This window comes from Bos grunniens, chromosome 2, assembly GCF_055505025.1.
Source record: "Bos grunniens cultivar Pamir isolate PY7600 chromosome 2, Bosgru_T2T1.0, whole genome shotgun sequence".
In the NCBI taxonomy this organism is placed as follows: Eukaryota; Metazoa; Chordata; class Mammalia; order Artiodactyla; family Bovidae; genus Bos; species Bos grunniens.
Window position 1 is genome coordinate 49113945 of NC_141166.1, and position 17946 is coordinate 49131890.

Sequence of the window (17946 nt, forward strand, 5' to 3'; positions counted from 1 at the left end):
TCTGGAATGTAACCAGTAGCCCTCACTTCCGCAAGTACTTAAGTGACTTTTACATGTCAGGCACAGCTCTAGATGCTAGGGAGATTGTTACTGGTGTTCAGTCACTCAGTTGTATCTGACTCTTTGTAACCCCATGAACTGCAGTATGCTATGCCAGGCTTCCCTGTCCTTCACTATCTCCCGGAGCTTGCTCAAACTTATGTCCATTAAGTTGGTGATGCCATCCAACCATCTTGTCCTCTGTCATCCCCTTCTCCTGTCTTCAATCTTTCTTAGCATCAGGGTCTTTTCTAAAGAGTTGGCTCTTTGCATTAGATGGCCAAAGTATTGGAGCTTGAGCTTCAGCATCAGTCCTTCCAATGAATATTCAATGATTTTCTTTAAGATTGACTGGTTTGATCTCCTTGCAGTCCAAGGGACTCTCAAAAGTCTTCTCCAACACCACAGTTTGAAAGCATCAATCCTTTGGCACTCAGGCTTCTTTATCGTCCAACTCTCACATCTGTACATGACTACTGGAAAAATCATAGCTCTGACTATACAGACCTTTGTTGGCAAAGCAATGTCTCTGCTTTTTAATATACTGTACTCTTGCCTGGAAACTCCCATGGACGGAGGAGCCTGGTAGGCTGCAGTCCATGGGGTCGCAAAGAGTCAGACAGGACTGAGTGACTTCACTTTCACTTTTCACTTTCATGCATTGGAGAAGGAAATGGCAACCCACTCCAGTGTTCTTGCCTGGAGAATCCCAGGGACGGGGGAGCCTGGTGGGCTGCCGTCTATGGGGTCACACAGAGTCGGACACGACTGAAGCGACTTAGCAGCAGCAGCAGCAGGTTTGTCATAGCTTTTCTTCCAAGGAGCAAGCGTCTTTTAATTTCATGGCTGCAATCACTGTCCACAGTGATTTCAGAGCCCAAGAAAATAAAGTCTCACACTGATTCCATTGTTTTCCCATCTATTTGCCATGAAGTGATGGGACTGGATGCCATGATCTTCATTTTTGAATGTTGAGTTTTAAGCCAGCTTTTTCACTCTACTGTTTCACCATCATAGGATTGAATAAGACAAGGCTTTTGTCCTTGGCTATTTAGATTCTACTGTGTGGAGCTTACAGTGTCCTGCTCTTCACCAAAATGGTTTAGTCTCTTCAAAGTTCTGGTTGCCTTGTTCCTCCACTGAAGTCTTTCAGGATCAAGTTCAAACAGTGGACTACTGGATGGCAGAAGTAATTTGTTTTTGTATCCAGTGTGGGGGAAAAAAAAAAGATTGGCACATGGTAAGTGCTCTGTGTTTGTAGGAGGAATAAATGATTCTATCCAATCTAGCCACTCTCTGAGCTTGTGTATGTAGCTGTACCTTCTCTCATTTGACCCTCTTTGTTTTTCTAATGAAGTAAGTGAAGCAGTTAGAACCACCAAAGAAACTGGAGCTCAACATGACTAAATAACTTGCCTAAGCTCACAAAGCTATTGAGCAAGGAAGCCAGGCTTTTAGAACACTCCATTTTCCACATCACGTGTCTTATTTGTGTAACTTTGTTAATATTTATCATTTTCTTTCCTCCAATCAGTGATTCTCACATTTTGTTCATTATAATCAGATTTTGGACCCCGACTCTAGAGTTTCTGATTCAGTAGGTCTGGAGTGGGTCCTGATACTTTGCCTATTTTAACAAGCTCCCAGCTATCTTTGTGCTTTGAAAACCACTAGCTTAGGCTGTAAACTCCTTAAGAACAACCATTCTTTTCTCTCTTTTCAGTCAGTTGTCCTCACTCAGTTACTGTCACACAACTGCTTTGTTGTGCCACCTTTAACAACTAACTCAGTCAGGGAGTTCTTTTTTCACTCTGGAACCATGTCTCATGCAGTTTAAATGGATTTCACTTGTTTTGTGGCAGAGATTCAGAACAGCTGTGTGGGCTCCTCTTATACTTATTTAGTAAGCATTTCTCAACATGTTTTTCAACAAGTGTGGTCCAGGAACCACATGCAATAGCATCATCATGGTGCTTAACAGAAATATCCATTCCTGAGTCTGAATTCAGAACCACCGAGTCAGAGTGTGTGGAGCTGGAGTGTGTTAACAAGTGCCCAAGGTAAATCGCTTCCATACCACAGTTGCAAATCTCTGCATTAAAATGATTTTGAGATTCTCTTTTCACTTGTATCTCCTGCTAAATGAAAAACTTGGGCTTCTTTAAGTTTCCCTCCTAAAGTTAATTTTCCAGATTTTCTCTGAACCCTCTCCAACTTGTTTGAGTAGCAGGGGATGAATTTTTGGGCATGTTTTCAAAGAGTTCTGCATGCCGTTCCCATGTGTGGGTTTCTGCCCAGTATTTACAGAGAAGTTTTTTAATAGGCAGTGTTTGGAAAGTGACTACTGAAGATGTGAAATGGACTAGGCAAGGAAAATGAAAAAGTTGCTTTAACTTTCACATAAGACTCTTTTGAATTTTCTATTTAATCTTCAGACTGAAACTTTGTTCTTCATTATAATTATGTGAATGAACCTGAGTCTATAAATACTGCTTAAAAATATGTAATTTATTTATTCACTTTAGATCTCAAAGTCCTCCAAATTCCTTTCATTACTGACTATGATTCATGAATTTTAATTGGAAAAATAACATTGTTTCAGGGAATATATATGTACTTTTGGAGTAAGCCATTAGACATTAGACTAAGTCTATGAGTTTGTTTTATTGTTTTTCCAAGCCAGTGTTTTCAAAAGTGTGGGAATTACTTACTTAGTTGAGGAAACGTTCTTTAAGGTGTCTTGGGAATTCCGAAGTGACTATAGTGAAAGATCATTAATTGGTCTGGAGTAGCTGATCTTACCAGTTGCTTCCTAGGACTTAAGACCTTGAAAGTAAAATTTTTTTGGCTTATGTCAATGATAAATATTTTATTCGACTTAGTAGAAATTTGGTAGACCTCTCATATGATCCTCTGCCTCCTTCTTCCACATTTAAGGACCCTTGTGATTACATTGGACCCACCTGAATAATCCAGGCTAGTCTCCTTATCTCAAGGTCAGTTGACAAGCAACTTTAATTTCTTTTGCAACTTTAATTGTCCTGTACTTGTATTGTAACATATTCATAGGTTTCAGATCTTAGGATGTGGCCATCTTTCAGTTCAGTTCAGTTCAGTTCAGTCACTCAGTTGTGTCTGACTCTTTGCGACCCCATGAATCGCAGCACGCCAGGCCTCCCTGTCTATCACCAACTCCCGGAGTTTACTCAAACTCGCGTCCATCAAGTCGGTGATGCCATCCAGCCATCTCATCCTCTGTCGTCCCCTTCTCCTCCTGCCCCCAATCCCTCCCAGCATCAGAGTCTTTTCCAGTGAGTCAACCCTTCTCATGAGGTGGCCAAAGTACTGGAGTTTCAGCTTTAGCATCATTCCTTCCAAAGAAATCCCAGGGCTGATCTCCTTCAGAATGGACTGGTTGGATCTCCTTGCAGTCCAAGGGACTCTCAAGAGTCTTCTCCAACACCACAGTTCAAAAGCATCAATTCTTCGGCACTCAGCTTTCTTCACAGTCCAACTCTCACATCCATACATGACCACTGGAAAAACCATAGCCTTGACTTTAAGGGGTGGTTATTCTGCCTGCCATAGATCCTGTTAGAGGAACAGTTAATGATTATAACTTAACTTCTTGAAGTGTGATCCCTGAGCTAGGAGCGTCAACATTACCTGGGAACTTGTTAGATATGCAAATCTCAGGTTGTACCTCAGATCTACCAAAACAAAAACTGGGACTGAGGTCTGGCAATGCGTATTTTAACAAGCCCTTCAAGTGTTTCTGGTGCACACCAATATTTGAGAATCACTGTTTTAAGTACTACCTGCTGGTGGCTCAGATGGTGAAGAATCTGCCTGCAGTGGGTTCGATCCCTGGGTTGTGAAGGTCCCCTGGAGGAGGGCATGGCAACCCATTCCAGTATTCTTGGTTGGAGAATCCCCAGGGACAGAGAGGCTGGCAGGCTACAATCCATGGGGTTGCAAAGAGTCGGACATGACTGAATGACTAACACTTTCAGTTTTCACTAGAAAATTCAAGTGAATTCTTTATTGTGACTTAACATTGTCAGTTGATTAAGGACTTCATATTTTACTTAGTATTTTTTGGGATTTAAGGTTCCAGGAACCCAAACAATTCAGGAGATGACTTGGGATCTCTGAAGGTGCATGCATGACATCTCCATCTTCTCCATATCACATTGATTTTTATTATTATTTTCTTCTTGGCGGGGTGAGGGCATGATTGTATATAATTTCATTTGGAAAAAGTTAACATGGATGATTTTTTTCTGAAAACAGCTAAATGTATTGAATGTTAGTTATAACTTCATGATTTAAGTCCAGCAGAGTTACTCTCACATTTTTGCTGTTGATTTTGGCTGTAGGTCTAGCTGAATAAGATAAAACACAGAAGAACCTAGAACCTTTTATTAACATACTTAGATAAGGAAAAACAATTTGAGGAGCCATCAACTTATCATTTGTGGCAGATTGTGATATCTGAATCCACTAAAAAAAAAAAAAAAAAGAAACGTCAAACCCCAAAACACCCAAATAAACAAAAACCTTGTCCAACCACTGTTTGCCTGAAGCTGGCATCTGAGAAGCATTTTCCCAGGAACAGGCAGCACCTGAAATTACGAAGTGTAAATATGATGGGAAGAAATGAGCATGAAAGAAGTTTGAAAAATCCATGGTTTTCGTGTTTGCTTCCTACAGCTTTTCATGAGGGCCTGGTTTCCTCTTTAACCTGCAGAGCTCTTCAAAATAAAAGCAGTAAGTGGACCTCTGTAGGACTCTTACACCCTTCTCAGACTTCTTCCTGTCCACTCCATATCTGCAAGGTGACTATCTTAAATTTGTCGAGTTTTTCTTCTTTCTGTTTATCATTTTAAGGCCTCTTTGACTTATATCAAGTCTTCAAAGTTTTTCTCAATTAACTCAAAATTTAAAAAAATATTAATTGAAATATTATGTGATGCTCTTAGCTCTATCCTGGGGTTATAGGGATGAGCCAAACGGACGTAATTCCTGCTCTCACTAAGCTGAAATAAGGTCATCTATTTCCCTGTCATCTGCTATTGGATTATGCGCTGCTGTAGCTCAGTTGTTCTAACCATTGTGTGTTGTAACATATTTGTTACAACATTTCACATTTATCTCTGATGCACACACATTTTCAAAGCTCACATTGTATTAGTCTGAAATTATATGGTATTTTAAGAAAGATTATTTACTTTATATTTCTAACTGCCTTCAGGCTGTTTCCATTTTATGTGGGCTTCTTCCTTTCCTTTGTTTTCTGAATCGAATTAGGCTTGAGAGGCATCGTGAAATAGGTCAAATGGGTTTGGATTTGAATCTCAGGTCTCTCTCATATATGTATATGTATATATATTTGTATTTTGTTGTATTTATATTTATATGCATATATATAAACAATTTTAATGTAATATTTCTAAGCTTAATTTTTCTCAGTTAAAATAAGGATTATGTATTACCCTGTAAGGTAGTTGTGAAGATTAAAATATATGTACATGTGTAAAGTACATATATGTGTGTAGATATTGCTTCCGTGGTGGCTCAGTGGATAAAGAATCCACCTGCAATGCAGAAGATACAGTTTCAATCCCTGGGTTGGGAAGATCCCCTGGAGAAGGAAATGGCTACTCACTCCAGTATTCTTGCCTGGGAATTTCCATGGACAGAAGAGCCTGGTGGGCCCCAGTCCATGGGGTTTCAAGAGTTGGACGTGACGGCAACTAAACCACAACTGCCACCATATTATACTCTAAAATGGAGAGAAATTTATGACTTACATGTAATGTAATAAGCATCATTTCTCACATCCTCACTGCCTCCCAATCAATTATTCTTATGAAATATGAACTCTTTTGGTTCTTTCTTCTCAATCCCATCACTATAAGTCAACTGTAGAGATCCCTACATTGATTTCCTATTCTTTTTCTTTCTAATCCTTCACCTGTAATTTTTCTAAAATGTTATTTTCACCACATTACTCCCTTGCTTCAGTGTATACTGTAAACACCGCCCCTTGAAGGACTCTGGTGTTCTTCATGCTTTACTTTCCTTTTATCCTTGATAAAACTGCTTTGTCATCTCCATTGCAAAAATCTGTTCACCCTGGTGATACTTGCTGCTTTTCTTCCATTAGATGTACTATGCTCAGTTTTACCTCTGACTCTGCTTGTATTTTAGCTTCCCTAGTGGCTCAGAAAGTAGAGAATCTGCCCATAATGCCAGAGACCAGGGTTCAATCCCTTAGTTGGAAAGATACCCTGGAGAAGGGAAAAGCAACCCACTCCAGTATTCTTGCCTGGAGAATTCCATGGACAGAGGAGCCTGGAGAGCTACAATCCATGGGGTCACAAAGAGGCAGACACAGCTGAGCAACTAACACACACACAGAAACACACTGCTTATATTGTGCTTGAATTTTAAATTGTATGTAAGTCCATCTGAAGTTTGAAAGAAAATGCTTGAAAGTTCACTTACAGGCTACATATGCTTAATACGATTTATTAGGTCTCTTTGATTATAAGCTATAGAAATCAAGCTAGCTTTAGGCCAGAAAGGTATTATTATTTCATGGAATCCAAGTACAATTTGCACAACTAAACTGGGAGAATGGGGATTCAACAGAGTCATAGGAGCAGCTGGAACCAGAGACCAGACATACCTCAGGACTCATTTTGTCTCTCATCACTGCTTCTCCTCTGCCTTTTGGTTTCACACACTCTCCCTGCAGGCTTGGTTCTTCCAAGATTTTGGCCCCTTACCAAAGGCTCTTCCAAAGCAGGAGGCTGACTTTCTTTTAAGGACTCTGGTCTAGCTAACATCGAGTGTCTTCTCCTGGGCTATTTAACTCTAGCAGTAGAGTCATATAGAAGTATGGAAGTTCCCATACACTGTGTATGCATGTATATGATGGTGTATGCCTGGGAGCATTTCCCAGCTTCAGAGAGGAAAGAATGCTAGATGTCAATACTATAGATGTATTATTATTAACAAAGCTCCTGGATACTTCAGGGTGGATTCACTGCGCTCCTTTGAGTTTGTCATCATGGAAGGAGATGTTATCTTCACACAACATCTCCTTTGATGTAAATGAGAGAGATGTTATATTGATCTTGATAGTCCACTGGCATGACTAAAAATACATTTATTATACCTCTGCTTGCAAATGCTTTAAGTGATGAGGTTGCAAATATAATAAATTATTATTTATTTTTTAGATGTAATCATTGGGCTTCCCCCAATGGCTCAGTGATGAAGAATCCCCCTGCCAATGCAGGAGGCACAAGAGGTGTGGGTTCGATCCCTGGGTCAGGAACATCCCCTGGAGTAAGAAAGGGCAAACCACTCCAGTATTCTTGCCTGGAAAATTCCATGGACAGAGGACCCTGGCAGGCTACAGTCCATGGGGTTTCAAAGAACTGGATATGACTGAAGAGACTTATATTGTCACTCTGCTTATTTAACTTATATGCAGAGTACATCATGAGAAACGCTGGGCTGGAAGAAGCACAAGCTGGAATCAAGATTGCTGGGAGAAATACCAATAACCTCAGATATGCAGATGACACCACCCTTATGGCCGAAAGTGAAGAGGAACTAAAAAGCCTCTTGATGAAAGTGAAATTGAAAGTGGAGAGTGAAAAAGTTGGCTTAAAGCTCAACATTCAGAAAACGAAGATTATGGCATCTGGTCCCATCACTTCATGGGAAATAGATGGGGAAACAGTAGAAACAGTGTCAGACTTTATTTTTTTGGGCTCCAAAATCACTGCAGATGGTGACTGCAGCCATGAAATTAAAAGACGCTTACTCCTTGGAGGAAAGTTATGACCAACCTAGATAGCATATTCAAAAGCAGAGACATTACTTTGCCAACAAAGGTGTGTCTAGTCAAGGCTATGGTTTTTCCTGTGGTCATGTATGGATGTGAGAGTTGGACTGTGAAGAGAGCTGAGCGCCAAAGAATTGACGCTTTTGAACTGTGGTGTTGGAGAAGACTCTTGAGAGTCCCCTGGACTGCAAGGAAATCCAACCAGTCCATTCTGAAGGAGATCAGCCCTGGGATTTCTTTGGAAGGAATGATGCTAAAGCTGAAACTCCAGTACTTTGGCCACCTCATGCAAAGAGTTAACTCATTGGAAAGGACTCTGATGCTGGGAGGGACTGGGGGCAGGAGGAGAAGGGGACAACAGAGGATGAGATGGCTGGATGGCATCATTGACTCAATGGACGTGAGTCTGAGTGAACTCTGGGAGTTGGTGGTAGACAGGGAGGCCTGGCGTGCTGCGATTCATGGGGTCGCAAAGAGTCAGACACGACTGAGAGACTGAACTGAACTGAACTGAACTGAAGAGACTTAATACACACCAGTTCTATAATATTTATAATAGTGGCACATAGTTTAAAGTTAAGGTTTCAATTGTTCTGAACATATACTTCTGTAGCAAAGTAACATGTGAAGTCATCTGTATTCACTGTCAATTATACCTAGGCCACTGCTAAACACCAAATGACCCAATGAATAAATACAATATTTTAATAACTGCCAGTATTTTAAAAACTGTATCAGTCTTTATTTTAGATAATGTCTTTTTTTTTTTTGAATTTTACTTTGTATTGAAGTATAGATGATTAACAAACAATGTGTGATAGTTTAGGTGAAACAGCAAAGGGACTCAGCCATACATATACATGTATCCATTCTCCCCCAAACTCCACTCCCATCCAGGCTGCCACATAACAAGATAATGTCTTTTGATACATTAAAATATTGCAAAGAACAGGAGTGGTAGTTTGGGGCCAAATATTTATTTTCCAAAATGGAATCATTCATTTGATAAAGTTGATTCTAGTCATATATTGAATTTTAATTTAGCTTTGCAGTCTTTTTCATTTTGATGAGACCCTTGAAATTTAAGAAAATCTTTGTTTGCATCTGTCAAAATTAAAAAAGCAAACAAAAGAAATGTAGGCATCTAATATAAACTTAAGGTTTCTAATGATTCTGTGGTTTTCTCTACCTGTAAGTTTAATAACTAAAATAAAATGTTAGTACTTAACAGTGGGAATCCTCTTTGATTTTGGTTACCTTACTAAATAAGCTGCTGACACAGCATGAGAGCTTGTAAAAGATAAAAAAGGATCGTCTCTGGTATGAACTGAAACACCCTCTCCTACTGCTTTGCCTTGCATATGTCTGTATGGGGCTAAACATCTGGTGGACCACTTATTATTTGTGAATGAGGGCAATTATCCATGGCACAGGTGTGTTATCCTCTGAAAGATCTTATTTCATTCTAATAGAGACATGTCTGCAAATAATTTATGAGGTGCTCTTAATTTATAGTCATTTTTCCCATGGAGAATAATTGCTACGCTGCTTTTCTTCACTTTACCTTTCATTTTTCTAAATGAAGGATTGGACTATGACATTTTTAAGCTAGGATGGTTATTGTAGCATATTTGATGAACACATAAGTACTAAATAAGATACTGGATTTTCCATATAAACCTTGGAGGTGTTGCTATAATTTTGAAAGTAATCTATGTCAAGACCACATTACCTTTGCAGTCCATAGGTTCTTGGTAGAAGCTCTTGGTAGCACTTTCCTGTAATTTTGGCCGTTCTCTCTTTTTAATGTCAGTATTGGATATAGAGATCTAGGGCCCAGCAATGTACTCATTCATTTCTTTTTTAAATGTGCATATTCTATTAGCTTCACTTTTGTTCTGCTCTATTGTACATAGCTTGATTCTGTGACTGTTTCCTTGAAAGTCAAGGAGCTTCTAATTATTTGAAATTCAAAAATTATTATTTGCATTTTACATGTTCACAAATAAATAATATTATTCATTAACAGACAGGAAAGACTTTTGACTCTTTCCCTAACAGGCCACATTCTTCCTAAAGTCCATTCTGAGTTACTTGAAATTAAAAACAATGGAATCTTTCCTCTCTACAGAAGCTGTGTTTTTCTATACAGAGTATCTTCAATAGATATTTATAAATGGAATCAGAAATTATGGATCAAAACTGGTGCTTAGTAGCCAGATTACTCTGGACAAATAATCTTTCAGAATTCAGCAAACTTTTTAAGCATATGGACTCTGAAAACACAGACCTGAGTTCAAGTCCTGGCTCTGTTCCTTCACTCACTATGTGACCTCTCTTAAATGTCAGTTTTCTAAATATAAAATGGGGATAAAAATCATGCTAATGTAAGATTTGTCTACAATGCTTAGCATAGTGCTCTATAGAGGAAGTATCTGTGCTTACTAACTTAACATTGCCATTAGTAAATACGAAACGAGAATAATACCTGCTCTGCCTGTCTCAGAGAGTATTATAATTGTCAAATGGTGACATATGTATAAAGCACTACATAAATGTAAGACACTATTTTAATATTTTGTAAGCTATATCTACCCTGTATAAAAGAATCCTTGGTTTTAGCAGTGCCAAAATTTTGAAGATTCTTTCTTGTTCACTGTTGTATCCATAGCACTTAGCATGGTGCCAGGCACATTATATAGCAGTTCCAGAAATTCTTGTTGAATGAAGTGATTGTGCTGCTTGCTTTGCCACTTTTTGAAGCTTGAAACAAATTCTTATCCTCTCTTCTACCAGTGAGGTTTTTAAGTTTCACTTTGTTGGAAATTACTGAGAAAATTTTGAGGTTAAATCTTGGGTTTTTCTATTTGAAGACCTGGAGAAGCAATATAATACAGTGTCTTTGAAGGTGAAACAAAAGCAAATCAGAAGGCAGCTTCGTTCTTACCTTCTCCAGTTTATCAATTAGTTTTGAGTGGACTTGACTGGTAAGGGGAATGAAAGTTAGAGAGCATTCTATTACTGAATAATCAGCTAGAACAGGAGATATGGCTAAGTCAGGCTTAAGGTAAAGACTTAAGCTGCTTTGTATTAGAAAACATTAAGAAGAAAGACATAACATTTTAAAGACTACCTTTCTCTCACTTTTACTGAATAGAGCACCAAAACGTTATTACAAAATCAAATGAAAATAGGTGACGGGAAAAGAGAGAAACCATTTTTGAATAGTTAAAGAACATATGATCTTTAATTTGTTGCAACAAGTTTAAACATGTTTGGTATTTGGTTTCTTATGGGCCTAGAATATTCTTCCAAAAATATGGTCACCCATCCTCTCCATAAATTTAAATTTTCCTATCAAACCACAGCCATGTCTCCTATGATATTTATCTGGAGGGACTGAATAGAGTGTGATACAATGTCCATTTTTGGCTTCTATATCAGGCATTGTTTTTGTTGAATGAAGAGATCACTGGAAGCCTAGAGATAGTATAATTTAGATTAAATAACAATATTGATTAAGTAATCCAGTGGTTTTCAACCTGAGTTGAGCATCATAATTATTTGGGAAACTCCTTAAAAATAGATTCCTTTTCAGACTTCCTTATTCAGTAAGTTGAGGAGTTGAGAGTGAAAGAGGCATTGTATTTTGAAAAGATTCTAATGCAGGAGATTTTGATTGTGGAAACCAATGATCTAGCTCAACATAGCTTTTTTTTTTTTTTTTAAACAAAGACATTTGAACCAAGAGAAGGGAACTGATTTCTAAGAGTGTGTTGCCCAACTATCGAAGAGTTGCCAGTGCTCTAAAATAAGGTTAGGAAAATGCACAGCATAAAAAGGATGTATTTTTAAGGTCAATTAAAGAGATTTTGTCTCCTACCAGAGGCCAGAGTCACTAGCAGATAATGAGTAAATCCTCAAAACTGAACTTTTTCTCTCTTCATTCAGATTCCCAACCATTTGCTCCCACCCAGCATGTGACAACATTGTTGGAATAGATAGGAGCTCAAGCATAGTGAAAAAGAAATTAATACCTCACCTGCTGGAAACAAATGCAGGAAACGGTGAGACTCTCATGTCTCCTTATGTAACCTGGGTTCTTATTAGTTAGGATTTTGAGGGCAAATCTAAATATTAGTTATCTCTCTCCCATTAATTATTGTCACACAGATTTAAAGGGTCAGAGACTTCGAAGTTAATGCCTCATTCAGTGTGGGAAAAGTAACACTATGCACTTTGGCTGCTGTTTTTCTTTCTGGCTGACTGCAGACCAATTGTTTCTGCCCCATCTCAGCTGGCTGGCAAAATGCTAATTTGTACAGAGCAGCAATTTTCATGGTGGGAAGGGGCAACATCAAACTCACTCTTGATTTCAGGTGAGACTCTGGATCTCAGAACTTATACGCGAAGTATCCATCATGTTTTATGCCCACTCTTTTTCTCTATAGACGACATCTCTGGGTGTTCCTTTACTATGGCTATTCTGGATTTCATTTATGGCAAACAATTTTCTTTCCTGCAAACTAATTAAAGAAGCCCAAAGTACTTGTGTCATTTTATTTAGAGGCAAGTGATACAGCATGGGGTTAGGAAGTTAAAACAAACAAACAAAAAACTAGGCTGTAGTGTTAGCTAGCAGTGAGTTGTGAGCATATTGATTATGCTTTCATTGTCTTGGATTCCTCATAGAATGAGAACAATAGTAGCTGCTTCTCTTATCTCATAGATTAACTGAGGATTTTGAAGGTGAAATGGTAAAGCAAGCAATTTGCTATACTAAAAACTCTGTACTCAATCTTGATCATCCCATCATTGATTGTTCTTCTCAATGGGATTGAATTTTCCTAAGGATTCCTTTAGAGAAATGACACTTCTATGCAGCACATTAAAATCCAGTTCAAAGTGAAGAATACACTTGAAAGAATTGAGGAGTCAGTTCTTAACAGGTGGTAAGATCTTATGAAGATACCACCAAACATGTGGACAGATCAGCAGGAGAGCATCATCTGGCAGTCAGGAGGAACAGTGGCTGGATATGCTCACCTGGCAGGAGACAGGTGGAGAGGCAGCAGGAGAGCCACGCCATTGGCTCCAATGCTTGACATTAATCACATTCCTATGGAAATGCTGTAATTTTTATAGTACGCTCATGGAAGAAAACTGTCAAGTTCTATTGGATGTCCACTTACACTTTATCTAAGAATAAGACAAACAAACAAGTTAAATCACCAAATAATTTTGTCCCAGCAAAATCCTGAAACAGAATGGAAATAATATTAAGTTTATCACGGTGGCCAAACCTTGAGAATCCTATAATGTTTTGAAGGCATAGGCTTCTTTTTGTGGTAAGAAAGATTTTTGCCAGAAAAATACTGGCTAGTATGCAGTTTATGTCTTTCTTTAAATGCCCTCTTAGTTGCAGGATGGAGTGTAATTTCCCCCTGGAAGCACTGGGCAGTGTTGCTTCTAGCCAACAGGATTTTACTCCTTTGCCTGTTGAGGGAGCAAAGTGGTAACTGTGAATAGAATGACAGAATAGTTTGCTCAGGCAATGCAACTCCTTGGTTTGCTCCTACACCTCTTGGTTCACATTTTACCATAAAAGAAAGATAGATTCATTTGACTATGGAGGTTGCCTGGATACATGTTTAATAAAAGTTTATCACTGAATAAAGGAATGAGTAGTATTTCTATTGCCTACTTACTGATATAACCATTTGCTTTAGACTTCTATCCCAGTAGTCTTAACACCTTGTTAGTGAATGACAAGTCTTCAGCAGAAGGGCCTAAATTTGCTTTGCAACTCAATGAAACCACCAAGGATCTGAGCTTCTTGCTTTGTCATACTCAGTGAGTTGATAGTATCTCCCCTCGTAGTCTCAAGATGAACTCTTGCAGCTTCAAGCATAATTTTGGAGCAGAAAACAAGGTTGGAGGAAGAGAGGCTGTTCTTATCATGGAAGAAAATTGTTCCCAGAAGTCTTCCAAGGCTACTTAAATCCCATTGACTATGATGAGATTCCACATCTATCTCAGGAGTCATTGGTAAAGGGGAATGGGATTCTTAACCATTGTCTTACATAGTCATGATTCATACTGGGGTTAGATAAATTCTCTCTTCCACAAAAAATTGGGATTTTATTCAAAATGAAGAAGTAGAAAATAGCTACCATCACTGTCTATCATATTTCTAGATGGTAGAATCTATATCATATTGTCTAGCTATACCTAAGCATCTACCATAGTGTTTGGTCAATAGTAGAACTTCAAGAAATCAAGTAAATGGATGAATCCAGAAAGTGAAAGTGAAGTTGCTCAGTTGTGTACGACTCTTTGTGACTGTAGCCTACCAGGCTTCTCCATCCATGGGATTTTCCAGACAAGAATGAGAGCCAATCAATTTTAAAAAAATGAGTCCAGTAATATGTGTTTATTGAGCAACTAGTATATTCTAGGTTGTAATATATATAATGTCTAATTTTTATAGATATTCTATAAGGTGGATTTTAAGATTTTCATTTTATATACAGAGAAACTAAGGCAAAGAGAGCTTGAATAATTTGCCTAAGTTCCTATAGCTAGAAAGTTGTGAGTCTATGTGGTTCTAAAATCCAGTCTTCTTCCATAATATCATAGAGTCTATATTTGGATATAATTTTTGGTTCTTGGCCTGCCTGATATAATTATCTCCAAGACTAGAGAATCTCTGATAGAAACTGAAGTCTTAGATTATATCTTCTCTAAGCAACCATATCTGTAAATCAAACTGAATGGGAAAGTAGTAGGCAAAAATCAAATATAGGTAATATACCAGTTTCTAGAGTAATTTTCCTATTGACCTTTTCAATTTGTTCAACTCAGCTGCTTAGTTGAAAAACAAGCCACCTTAGTTAGGAGAGAGAATATATAAAATAAGACTTCTTATTCCTGGCCAATAGAGATATGAGTAATTTGTAATTTCATGAGAAAACTAGTCAGTTCTTACTTAGACCACTGCAAGGGTTGGGCTGTATAACTGGTACCCTATATCCACTTGGGTCTTTTTCCAAATGGCAGCCCAAATGATTTTTCAATCAGTGTGTCACTCGCTAGCTTAAAATTTTCAGTGGCTTCTTAATGTACTTAGAATTAAAACTGGTGATGGTGATGCTTTAGTCACTGTAAGGCGTGTTCAACTCTTGTGATCCTATGGACTGTAGCCTGCCAAGCTCCTCTGTCCATGGGATCTCCCAGGCAAGAATACTGGCATAGATTGCCATTTCCTTCTCCAGGTAATCTTCCCAACCCAGAGGTGGAACCCAAGTCTCCTGCATGGCAGGCAGATTCTTTACCACTGAGCCATCAGGGAAGCCCTAACGTGGCTTTAATTCTCTGATGCTCCATTAGAACTGGCCTTCTTTCTACCTCTGCATCCGCACCTTGCACTACTCCTCCTTCCTTTTTTGCCTTTCAGACACTTCAGTCTCAGTTTATTCCCCACACTTACCAGACTTCCTCCTACCAAAGAGTTTTCATACACTGATCCCTGACTAGAAAGTTCTTCCCTGATGCCAAGTTAAGTTACACTCAGCTTTCATGGCCTAAGTGACATTTCTCTGACAGCTAACCCCTCCACCCCCTACCCCAAGGTAAGACTTCTTTATCCTGTGTTCTCTCTGAACTCCGTTTCCTTTCTTTTCTAGTAGCTATCTCACTTTGTGATTGCACACTGATTTACATAACTGTCGGATTGATACCTGCCTCTCCTCACAATGCACTAAGGGTGAAGAGCATGAGTGATGGGGCCAAGTGACCTGTGTTCAAAGTGCAGTTCTAACACTTAAACTAGCTATCTGACATTGAACAAGTTACTTTCCATGCCTCAGTTTCCTTAACTGTAAGTTGGAGACTCTAATCTATTTCTCAAAAGTAGTGAGGATTTAATAGCTTAAAGTTAAAGTGTTAGTTGCTTAGTCATGTCTGACTTCTTGTGACCCCAGGGACTGTAGCCCACCAGGCTCCTCTGTCCATGGAATTCTCCAGACAAGAATACTGGAGTGGTAACCATTACCTTCTCCAGGGTATCTTCCCAACTAAGGGACTTTAACCCAGGTCTCCTGCATTGCAGGTAGATTCTTTACTGTCCAAACCACCAGGGAAGCTTGTAATAGCTTAATACATATATAAAGTATTTAGAGCAGTACCTACTACATTTTAAGTACTATTTAACACGATTAGCTCTGTAAGAAAAGAACCTCTTACACCCAGCTCACCATTGTAACCTTATTATATAATCTCACCAGAAAGCACAGTGTCTTCATATAGTAAATGCACAGCAACCATTTGTTAGGTGAATGGATGAAGATAGGAACAGCTACTTAAACACAAATATCACTTCATTTTTTTCAGTCATCCTTACAGCTTTTCCATAGGATATAATAAAAAAGACATGATATTTTTTGTTGTTTGACAACAATACCAGACCTTAATATCCATCCATCTAGGCTATTTGGAACCCATTTAAATCTTTAAAATTTGCCTCACTACTGAAATACATTGGTGTTTGAAATGGGATAGGCTTCCAGTCCGTGTGGACAGGATTATCTCTGAACTCCCTTACAGTTCTAAAATAGGGCCGAATTTACTTCTCTATATTTTAACAGACTTGTCAATAACATTTGACTTTCTAGGTGAATCTCTTTCTTTTCTGTTGGAGAGCCCCCAGATTTGCATGGTCTAATTGGTTGACCTTCAGAAATTTACTGAATTTTCTGGCAAGACTGTTGATGAAGCAAGATAGATTTTTTTTTTTTTCAGCATTTTCATTTACTTCATCTTTGACTTTATTCTTTTCCTTTATAATATGTATGGTCTCTACCCACAGACCCTTTGAACATTTGTATAAAGTGGATGGGTCACTAATGTCATCAATTTGCCTATCAATCAGCAGGTAGAATGGATTGGGCTGTTGGTTCATTTATTCATTTTAATTTTATCCATATGGAATCCACTAAAAGTAGGAATCCTGAGATGAAGGTCACAACTATTATTGCAATAGCTGAGATACAAAAGGTTGTTGATTGAACCTTTATAGGATAAGATTCAGGGAGTCACATGGTCAGGTAGGAGGGCAAGGTAGGAAAGAAAAAGAGAATGAGACTGAGAAGGAATCGGCCAGTGAATGAGTAAAATTTAAAAAAAAAAAAATACAAGTAAACTCTTTAGAAACGTCCTTTAAATATGTCAGCCTGTACAGACAAGCTTTTCTTTTACAGGCAACAATGGATCTGAAATGCATTATTCAGAGAAGACAATATTACTGAAGTCAACATGTATGGTGACAACTTTGCCTTGTTGCAGAAGAGAAAAAAACAGTGATGTGGAAGGGCTTCAAGTAAATGAAAATGAATCCAGTTCATAATCAAGTAAAAATGTTATGGGTTCAGAGCCAGAGAATATTCTTATAGTGGGCTTTTTTCAGCACCCTAAATTTAACCAGATGGAATGCTTTTTAAAGCACCACCCTATTCAAACTTTGGAAGTGAAGAATTTGTCTTTTAATGGTAAATTTGCATTCCATCAGAAGATGGAACACATCATCCTCAGCTTACTTTATTGCCCAGAAATAAATTATAATTTATTTTACTTTATGGTCTATGATGAATACCTAGATTTCAGAAAATTTATTTCAGACATGATCCAGTAGAGGTATACAAACAACATGGGTTGAGAATATTAAAAATGTGAACTCCATTCCTGGTGTACTGAAAGCCACGTAACCACAAATTCTTGTTGGTTTTAATATGAATATCCTATTTCACAAACCCCAAATAGTGAGGTTAGAGAGAGAATACTACCCTGAATATGGAAAAATTAATGTAGCTGAATTATTAGCAAGGGAGGATCTAGTTGCTGAAATGCAAATGGGTCAACAGCAAGTTAACACAATCCAACAGGGAAGCATGGGGACTGTCGAAAATTCTTGGTTTGGAAATAGTCCCATATGCTACTGAAACAGCATCTTGATTTTCTGATAGCTACGACAAGTGGAAGCTGTAGTG

General features: G+C 38.3%; 1 long non-coding RNA gene across 2 annotated transcripts; it reads left to right on the top strand.

Annotated features, from left to right (window-relative positions):
* The first annotated feature begins 1622 nt into the window (after positions 1-1622).
* Positions 1623-17510, top strand: LOC147378069 (uncharacterized). 2 transcript variants are annotated; one of them, XR_015149707.1, is made up of 4 exons: positions 1623-2099; positions 2977-3035; positions 4753-4877; positions 17161-17510. It is a non-coding gene; the product is annotated as an uncharacterized LOC147378069 (long non-coding RNA). The 2 variants fall into 2 exon arrangements; XR_015149708.1 differs by having other exon boundaries at positions 4753-4809.
* The last annotated feature ends 436 nt before the right edge of the window (positions 17511-17946 follow it).